We start from the raw sequence: 9277 nt of genomic DNA, 5'->3' as shown, positions 1-9277 counted from the left end.
GGGGGGGGGGGGGGGAGGAGACTGCCACGCACCTTGGCCTGCTTAGTGCAGTCACAAGGGGACTCCTGGAGAAGCCGCCATGTGGCAGCAGCGGGGGGGAAGAGACTGCCAAGCACCTTGGCCTGCTTAGTGCAGTCACAGGAGGACTCCTGGCTGTTTCAGGAGCAAGCTCTTCACTGATCGTGGTCTACCACAAACAAGTGCTACAGTCCCTGCACTGAGGAGGCTGAGACAGGAAGATCTCCGCAAGCCCAAGGCCACCCTGGACTGTGAAGTGAGACCCAATAAAACACCAAGGAGGAGCGGGGGAGTGCTAGAGAGGAGTAAGGCGCTCCTGGACTCCTCTCTCTCATCTATTGCACTGCACATAGACATTGTTGTTACAGCGCTGAGCCACAGTTTATTAAACACTCGGCTACAGAACCAGATGAGACTGGACAGTGGTTTGTGAGACTGGGCTGGCAGGATGTGGGTAGGTTCGGAGATAGCAGCTAAGCACACATGAGTCACGTACACCATGCAGAAAATACGAGGGCCTCTGGCCACCGGGTGGGTGTGGCAGATGCCTGACATCCCAGCACTCGGGAAGCCAAGACAGGAGGATCGCCAAGAGCTCCAGAGCAGCCTGAGCTACAGAGTGAGCTCAAGGCCAGTCTGAATGGCATAGCGAGACCCTGGCTCAAAAACACAGAAACAAAAAGGCCTCGGTACCTTTGGCCTCGGTTACGGTTTTGGGGTAACACCCCCATCTTACGTTTACTGACCCCCAGCACATCTCATCTGTCCTGAGAGTCCAGGTGCTGCTGAGTCCCGTGACGCAGGAGCTGCAGCACCACGGCAGCCCAGGACCACGCTCAGTGGAAGGCAGCAGAGCGGGCCACGGGCTGTAGGCTCCATGGGCTTGTACGCAGACGTTTGTAAGTTTCACAAGTGGGCACTTTAGGGTCTGGGTAAATCTTGCCTTTGGAATTGCTGTTTCTGAGGGGGAAAAACCTATAAAGCCACGCAAGACATTTTTAAATGAAATTTGCGAGGTGGAAGAAAGCGGTCAGGAAAGGGACATCCTCCTGGGCCTGGTGGTGCACACCTGTGATCCCAGCACTTGGGAGGGTGAGGCAGGATGATCGCCTTGGCTCTGAGGCCAGCTTGGGCTCCGTAGTGAGCTCAAGGCCAGCCTGGTCTACACAGCGAGACCCTCCAAAAGCAAACAAACAAAAACAGGGAAATATTTTATATTCTGGAGAAGGCAAATCTCAGGAGATAGGAAAAGATAATGATGCAAAATTTGGGGTGGCACAGGGATGGGCTCAAGGAGCAGGTGGGGTCACCCTCAAGGGGGAACGCTCAGGAAAAGGAGTCCAATCTGGGCTGATGGAGCGCTCGCGCGGCCATAAGGCGCAGGAGCTCATCCTGGGTGTTCAGCTCTTCTGTCGACCCGTGAGCCTCAAAGTGCTCTCGGAAAGAGTCTGAGACTCCAGTGCCCGCCCGGCCAGTGCTCAGGAGGCCGCGGGTGTGGGGAGTCCAAGGCCGCTGCCATGCACAGTGGGACCCTGCCATGCACGCATGCAGTAATAATAAATATATAAATGTCTATTCAGTTTTGAAGATCAGTGACAAATCCAGCAAGCTCCTACAAATGCATTTCCCAGTACTTGTCCCCAGCCGCGGGGACCACCCACTCACCCCCCACCCCCGCTCAGAGCCTGCCCAGCAGAACCGTTAGCCCAGGCGCAGGTCTTGGTGTCTGTAGTGACTTGGTGAGGGCTGCACACTCGAGGGCCCCTGCAGCCCCCTCGCCCTCCCCCAGCTACTCTCCTTGTATTTACATAACTTGATGACTTCCCACTCGCCTCCCGCCCTGCTTGTCCTTCTTGTTTGCAGTCTGCACTTTCAGGGTGGCTGCATTAATTTTTAAGTCATAAATCCCAGAATATCAAAGCAGCACAGTGTTGGGCTCAGACCCTGAGACATAAAATAGGCGCTCAATGAGGGGGAAAATAATCACATTCTGTTAGGAGGCAGCTTGGATCTTTTGGGTTTGACTTTGATTTTTTGAGACAGTATCTAACTATGTAGCTCCGGCTGGCCTCGAACTCACAGCAATCCCCCTGCCTCAGCCTCCTCAGCATGAGGTCACAGTGCCTAGCTCCTTTCATTCTACTGGGGATTGAACTCAGGCCCTCTGTCGAGGCAGACGCTTGCTCTCACAGCCTCCTTTACAGCTAGGGTACAAACATATGATTCCCTTGCCGTCAATCTGTTTGCCTGTGCTGAATTTTGACGGAGGAGTTAATACAAACGTACAGATTCAGCTCTGTTTTCTGCTTCTGAGGGAGCCGGGAGCCCCTGCTCAGCATAGTGGTCTGGAGCCAGCGCAGGAGCAGCGGTGCTTTGACCAGCGGCCGGGGCAGGGCTAGACACGGGTAACTGCAGGCCGCATGCCCTGGGCTGGAGCATGATCAGCAGTGGGGCTGCGACCCTGCCCCCCGCGCCAGGGCTGTGAGCCACCCCCATTCCCCCCCCTTCCAGGGCTGCAGCTTCCCCCCACCCCCAGGGCTGCGCCCACACCGCCAACGCCCCCCACTCCACGCCCCCACCCCACCCCCAGCCAGGTCTGCGGCTCCTGCCCAAACCCTCAAGGCTGCGGCTCCCCAGCCCCATCCCCAGCCAGGGGTGCGGCACAAGTTGGGCGCACTTCCTGGCTTCCCTGTCAAGTGCAAGGGCCTGAGTTCAATCCCCAGTTCCAGGAAAAAAAAAAAAACCAAAAAACAAAAAACTGAAAAGACTCTCTGGAAGAAGCACGTGGTACCTGTGTGTTATAGGATTAATAACATACAAATGAGGCTGAGTATTTAAAAATTTTTTGAGACAGAGTCTCACTGTGTAATTCAAGCTGGACTTGAATTCACTATGTAGCCCAGGCTGGCCTCAAACTCATGGAAACCCTTCTACCTCAGCCCCCTGAGCGTTGGAATCACAGGATGGCTCAGTAGAATAAGGGCTTGCCTGGCAAGTGCAAGGGCCTGAGTTCAATCCCTGGTTCCGCAAAAAACAAAAAACAAAACAAAACAAAAAACCCAACAGGATGATTTAAAATACTGTGAGTTTGGCCAGAAAGAAGCTACAATAAAGCTGTGGAATGCAAAGATAGAGCTCAGAGGCTCTCCATTGCCAAGAAGGAAGCTGAGAATCTTGAAAGGATGGCCTGAGGGCATTACTGGAGGTAGAAGGTCTCCACCCTTTGCAGCCTCAGAATTGCGGAGCTCAGGGATATGCCTGGAGGGGAAAGCCGCAGAGTCCAGCGTACCACAATGGGGGCAGCAGCCACACCAGGTTCCAGAATGGCGCCAGCACAAAGAGTTTGTTCCTGAGAATCAGGGTCCTAGTGCTCAACCATCCAGGCACTCATCCCCTACAGCCAAGAGAGAGGAAACCCTGGCTACTGCTCCAGCTGGTAGCAGACCTTGGCATCATCCATGTGGCATTGGTTTCATGCAGAATGAAAGGAGAACGCATGCACAATGCAGGAGTTCTGAGGTTAAGAAGGCTTCTACCTCGATTTCAGAAGGACTGAGAGGCCAGGCGGTGTGCCCCTGGGAGGGCAGTGTGTGAAGCTGTGAGTGAGAAGCCCTATTCAGTGACAACTCCAGAAGTTTTGAAAAGCCAGGAACATGAATCATCTCAGGGAAGCTGCAAGGAGGGAGCAAAGCTGGCCTAAGAGAGAAGCCATGGGTGCTACCACCAAGAATGCCACAGGGGTGGAGCCACATGGGGCTCACAACTCATCACACATTGCTTTCGATGTTGCACAAGGACCTACAGGACCATTGTTGCTGCTACTCCTCCCTTTTGCTCTCTGCTTTTTGTCATCACCATGAAAGGTTGTTCTGTGCCATGTACCACTCTGCCTTGGAGCCATCTGAGTGTGGATTGAAACCTCCAGTAACTGTCAGCTAAATAAACTTTTCTTTCCTTAAAAAGAAAAAAAAAAAAACAAAAAAAAAAAGGGCCTACAGGATTTAACGTTTGCCCTGCTGGATTTTGGACGTGTGTTGGTCCCCGACTTGGTATCTTGCTGTGTGCACCCTTTGAGATGGTAATGTTTATCTTGTGCCATTGAAGTGTTTAACTCTTCATTTGTACAGCGACTCACAGCTAAGAGTTTGCCTTAGATGCTGGAGGAGACTTGGGACTTGGACTTTTCAGCAGTGCTGAAACTATAGGACTTTGGCAACTCTTAGAGATGGACTAAAATATCTTTTGCATAAAGGGATGTGCATGAGTCTTTGGGGGTCCAGGGGCAGAATGTTATGGCTTTTTTTTTTTTTTTTTTTTTTTGAATGTTATGGTTTGTGTCTAGTTGTCCTGCAAAGCCTCATGCAGTCTTGGGGTGGCTTCCGGAGTTTGTGATTGATTATTGTGGGTGTGGATGTGCACCTGTCCAGGGGCGGGGAATTTATTACAGTGTAAAGAGGTTGAGAGGCTGGCGAGCTGCCTGAACTGCGGCCCCTCCCTTCGCTCTTGCTCTTTGCTGCTGCCCCAGAAGGTTGTTCCCTGCCGTGTGCCGCTCTGCCTCGGAGGCAGCTGAGTACGGAATGAAGCCGCCAGTGACTGAGCTGAATAAACATTTCCTTTCCTCATTTTGAGTGTTGGTATTTGTCCCAGCAACAAGAGAGCAGTAACTGAGACGGTACTGGAGAAGGAACTCAGGACCTTGTGCTGGCCAGGTGGGCGCTTATGATGCTGAGCAACATTCCAGCCCAACATGGAAGTTCTGAGTCAAGTTTTCGTTACCATGAGGTAATTGTGTCCGAAAGTCAAGGGTTAGACTCTGTGGCACACAAATCTGCAGACGGGATCATGTGCACTGAAGAGGAGATTCTTGTGCCAGGGATGAGGGCTCACACCTGCAGTGCCAGTGCTCGGAGGGAGGCTGAGGACCACAGTGAGCCCCACGACAGCCTGCACCAGCTGAGACACTCTGTCTCAAAAAAAAAAAAAAAAAAAAAAGAAAGGAGTGGCACCTTGTCAAGGCCCCTGCATCTAACGACACAGGGCTAGAGATCTCTGCTTTCCTGAGGAGTGCAGAACCTGGCCTTCGGCCTGGATCTCCCTCCCCCTGGCACTTTGCTTGCAACTCTGAGAATCACACTGAGTTCTCTTGTTAGAAATTCCATTAGGGGTGGGCCGGAGAGATAGCTCAGTAGAATAAGTGCTTGCCTGGCAAGCGCAGGGTCATGAGTTCAATCTCTGGTACCACCAAAAAAACCAAGAAATTCCATTAGAGGCTGGGCATGTGGTGCACAACTGCAGTCCCAGCACTAGGAAGGCCAAGACAGGAAGATCCTTTCCAGTCCAAGGCCAGCCTGGACTACATAATGAGACCTTGTCTCAGAATAACAAAGCAACAACAGCAAAACAGCATCAACATCTGATACTTAAAAAACAGGTCAAAATCTTGGGGGAAAAGCAACTTGCAAAGCAAAGCCAAACCATTCACTCCCACCTCAGCCGACCATAAAAGAACTCAATGGGTTTCATCCTAGTCTGGCCTCTACTCAGCAGACTAAGCGCCTGCTTAGGCAAGCGCAGGGACCGGGGTTCAATCCCAGCACCACATGCTGCACAGGCCCCACCCCAGGCACACTGAGCTGGGCACCGAGTCCAGGTGCCGTGATGCACGCCTGCAATCCCCATGCTGGGGAGGCTGAAAACAGGAGGATCACTGTGAGTCTGAGCTGTGTAGCGAGAGCCTGGGCCAAATTAAAATAAATAAATAAATAAATAAATAAGAGAATTCTTCTGTGACTGTCTCTGACAGTCACTGTTACACACTCAGGGCTGGTGCAGTCATTGCAGCAACTACTACGGGAGACGATGCTTGTCCTGCTTTGCAGCTCCTGGGCTGTGCACTGAGGGCGGAAGACAAAAATTACCGCATGCTGAGCCCTGCAACAGGGAGCGTGGAGAGTTACGTGCAAACATGAGCTGTAAATGCAGCACGGCTCCTCACAGGAAGCCAGAAGGGCCCGAGCCCGCGCTCCGGCTGCGAGGTCTGGATCACGCCGTCCCAGGACCTCAGCCTCTGGGCCAGGGGCTCCTTTGCTAGGCAGTCCCACCCCCTGGGCCGCGCATGCAGGTCGCACCAGAGCCTTCCCCCAGAGCTGTGCCTGTAGCTGGTTTTACGTTTTCTTTTTTTTCCTTTTCTGAGACAGAGCCCCACCCAAATCACTAAATTGCCCAGGCTGGGATTAGATTTTCCAGTCCTCCTGCCTCAGCCACCCAGTGTGAGTGTTGGGATTACAGGCAGGTACCACCCCATCCAGCTAGTTGGTGCATAGTTTTTCTAAATTATTTTATGCTTCGGGTTGGAGAACTCCAGGTAAATCCAACTAGAAGAGTATTTTCTTAGGTACCCTGGAAAACTTTAGGCTGAACTCTCCCTTACACTAACAATCAAGGTGAAAATACATCATATACAAGCATTGACATCATGGTTTCAGAGGGCAGGTGAGGTAACCCTGAGAAACGAATAAGGAAATACATAAAGAATGAAAAGATCATTATTTGAAAATTGATGCAAAAAAAAAAAAAAAAAAGAAAATTGATGCTGAGGAAAAAAATGCCAAGCAGGACGAGTTGCATGAGAAAAGCATCAGCACAACTTATTTTCGTTAAGTCTGTCTGCTAAGACAGCTGGACAGGGTGAAAGGCAGAGGGGAGCACAGTTCTCTTTTGGCACGGGGTCCCACACTGCTGTGGTCACTTGGCACACAAACGAAGAAGAAGAAGCGCCATTCAGTGCAAAGGGACGGACTTCCAGAAGCCGGACATGCTGCTGTTTTTTTTTTTTTTTTTTTGAGACAAGGTTTTGCTGTGTGCTTTTGGCTGACCTCGAACCCTCAGAGACGCTCCTGCCTCAGCCTCCTGAGTGCTGGGCTGGGAGGCGCGTGTCGCCTGCCTGACTTCTCCACGTGGTTTTCCAGGTCCTACTGGCAGTGCCCTCGTGGCCCCGTGCTGTCTTCATTCACACCTTCTGCTTTTCCTATTTGCATCCACCAGCGATTCCCATCAAGGTGCCAAATAACAACTGTGCTGGAATTAGGGGTGCAAAGCATGCCTGGCCCGGGTGTCAGCTCTGGGCCCAGCTGGTGAGGCGACAACCACCAGCTGGTTGCGGTCTGATAGTGGGTTGCCTCCCCCAGATGGGGGGCCTGCCCCGTAGCTCAGTTCTTTAAGTGGCTGCTTCAACAAAGCAGTCAGGCTCAGGTTGCTGTGGTTCGATCCCCACAACTCAAGCCAGCCAAAGCTGCCCTGAAGGCATTTGGAGCAAAAAAAAAAACAAAAAAAACCCAAACAATCCTTATTCCCCCAGATGGCCTAGAAGCCAGGGTGCAGATGCAGCTGGCCCAGTGGCAGCAGGGTGGCCTCCCTTACCTGAGAGGGAGTCCCCCCCACCCCTACAGGCTGTGCACACGGCAGCCAGAGCCTTGGGGGGATAATGCTGCTTGTTCAAATTTCAACGCAAACATTTGCATAGAGTTTGCTTTGTAATTTTTCTTTGTCTTTTTGAGACAGGGTCTCACTTGGCAGTTCATCTGGCCTTCAACTCACTTTGTGTCCCAGGCTGGCCTCAAACTCTTGAACTTCCATGAACCTCCCACCTCAGCCTAGCGAGTGCTGGGTTCACAGGCATGAGTTAGCTCCAGCCTGGCCTTGAATTTGGGTGACAGGTGTGTGCCACTGCACAGAGGGACAATACCGATTCCAATTTTTGACTCTTTCACACGTTCCTTTGGAAAACATAAAAATGTTAAGTGGGTAGAGAGATAAGTCCAGCCCCAAAGCGTTGCTGGCTCAGGGCAGCAGAAGCTTGGTAAGTGGGGGGGAGGGGTGGATGGGGCGGGGGATGGGGTGCCAGCGCAGCTCCTGGTTCATCCCCTACACGAATTCCTGGGTTCTGGCTTGGTGAGTTTCCACTCCTGCCGCCCTGGAAGGAACGCAGCTTAACTTCACACAGCAGTATCTATCTCAGGGGTGCAGAGACACATGCCAGTAACCCCAGAACTGGGGAGGCTGAGGCAGGAGGATTGGCAGGAGATCAAGCCCAATCTGGGCTCCCTAGTGAGCTCAAGGCCAGACTGAGCTGAACAGCAAGACCCTGCCTCAAAAAACAGAAAGAAAAAAAAGAAAGAAAGAAAGAAAGAAAAAGAAAAAGGCATTATAATCTAGCCTTCCTTTTCTTCTTTCTTCCTATAATACACGATTTTTGACCCTCTCTCCACATGCACTTGGAATCAATACGAAAACTTAATCAGAGGGCCAGCCAGCCAGCTCAGCGCACTAAAGCGCAGTGCTTAGGCATACGCAGGGACTGGGATTGGCCTGCTGTGCCAGCCCTGCCCCCGGGGCACGCTGAGATGGCAATTGAGACTGGCCGTGGTGGCATGTGCTTGTAATCCCAGCACTTGGGCGGAGGCTGAAAACAGCAGGATCACTAGGAGTCGGATCTGTGTGGTGAGACCCTGTAGACGCTGCACGAAATACATTTAAAAAAAGAAAAGAGTAAGAAAGAAAAGAAAACTTAATCAGAGCCAGGCACTGTGAGTTCGAGGCCAGCCTGGGCCACAAAATGAATTCAAGGCCAAACAGATGAACAATGAAATCTTGTCTGAAAAGGATGAAGGAAAGACAGACAGACAGACAGACAGACAGACAGACAGAGCTCTCTTAGTTCATACCTTTGGTATTAGGCAAGACCACACCTAAAATAACATAGACAGAAAAGGAAAAGGGGTGGCTAGGGTTTGCAACCTTTTTGCTGGAAGTCTGCCAATATCAGCATGGTTGAGAAGAATGGAGCTAGCAGGGTAGGACTGGTTTTTCTCAGTCTGGAGAGACATAGACTGTTTCCCTCTGTCCCCAGCCGTCCCTGATGCTGCTTTGATTGGGGTCTTTCACTGGCCTCCCAAACCTGGTTGCCAAGACAGACACTTAACCCAAAGTGGGATTAACATACAGTTCTGGTAAAAAGAGATTTTTCTTTTCCTGACTGGGTCATTCAACTGCAATGGGACAGGTTTATGGTTAACAGAGAAGCTGTTGGGAGGCTGAGGCAGGAGGATCACTGGGGGCTTTTTTGTAAGCTTTTTAAAAATTTATTTAAACATCATATCATAGGGATATATGTGTTCCTATGTTTATAGCAGCACAATTTGTGATAGCCAAATCTTGGAAACAACCAAGATGCCCATCACCTGAGGAATGGTTGAGAAAG

Source organism: Octodon degus, unplaced genomic scaffold, assembly GCF_000260255.1.
Source record: "Octodon degus isolate 3935 unplaced genomic scaffold, OctDeg1.0 scaffold00248, whole genome shotgun sequence".
Classification (NCBI taxonomy): domain Eukaryota; kingdom Metazoa; phylum Chordata; class Mammalia; order Rodentia; family Octodontidae; genus Octodon; species Octodon degus.
The sequence above is the reverse complement of the archived record's forward strand: the minus strand, read 5'-3'. Positions refer to the sequence as shown.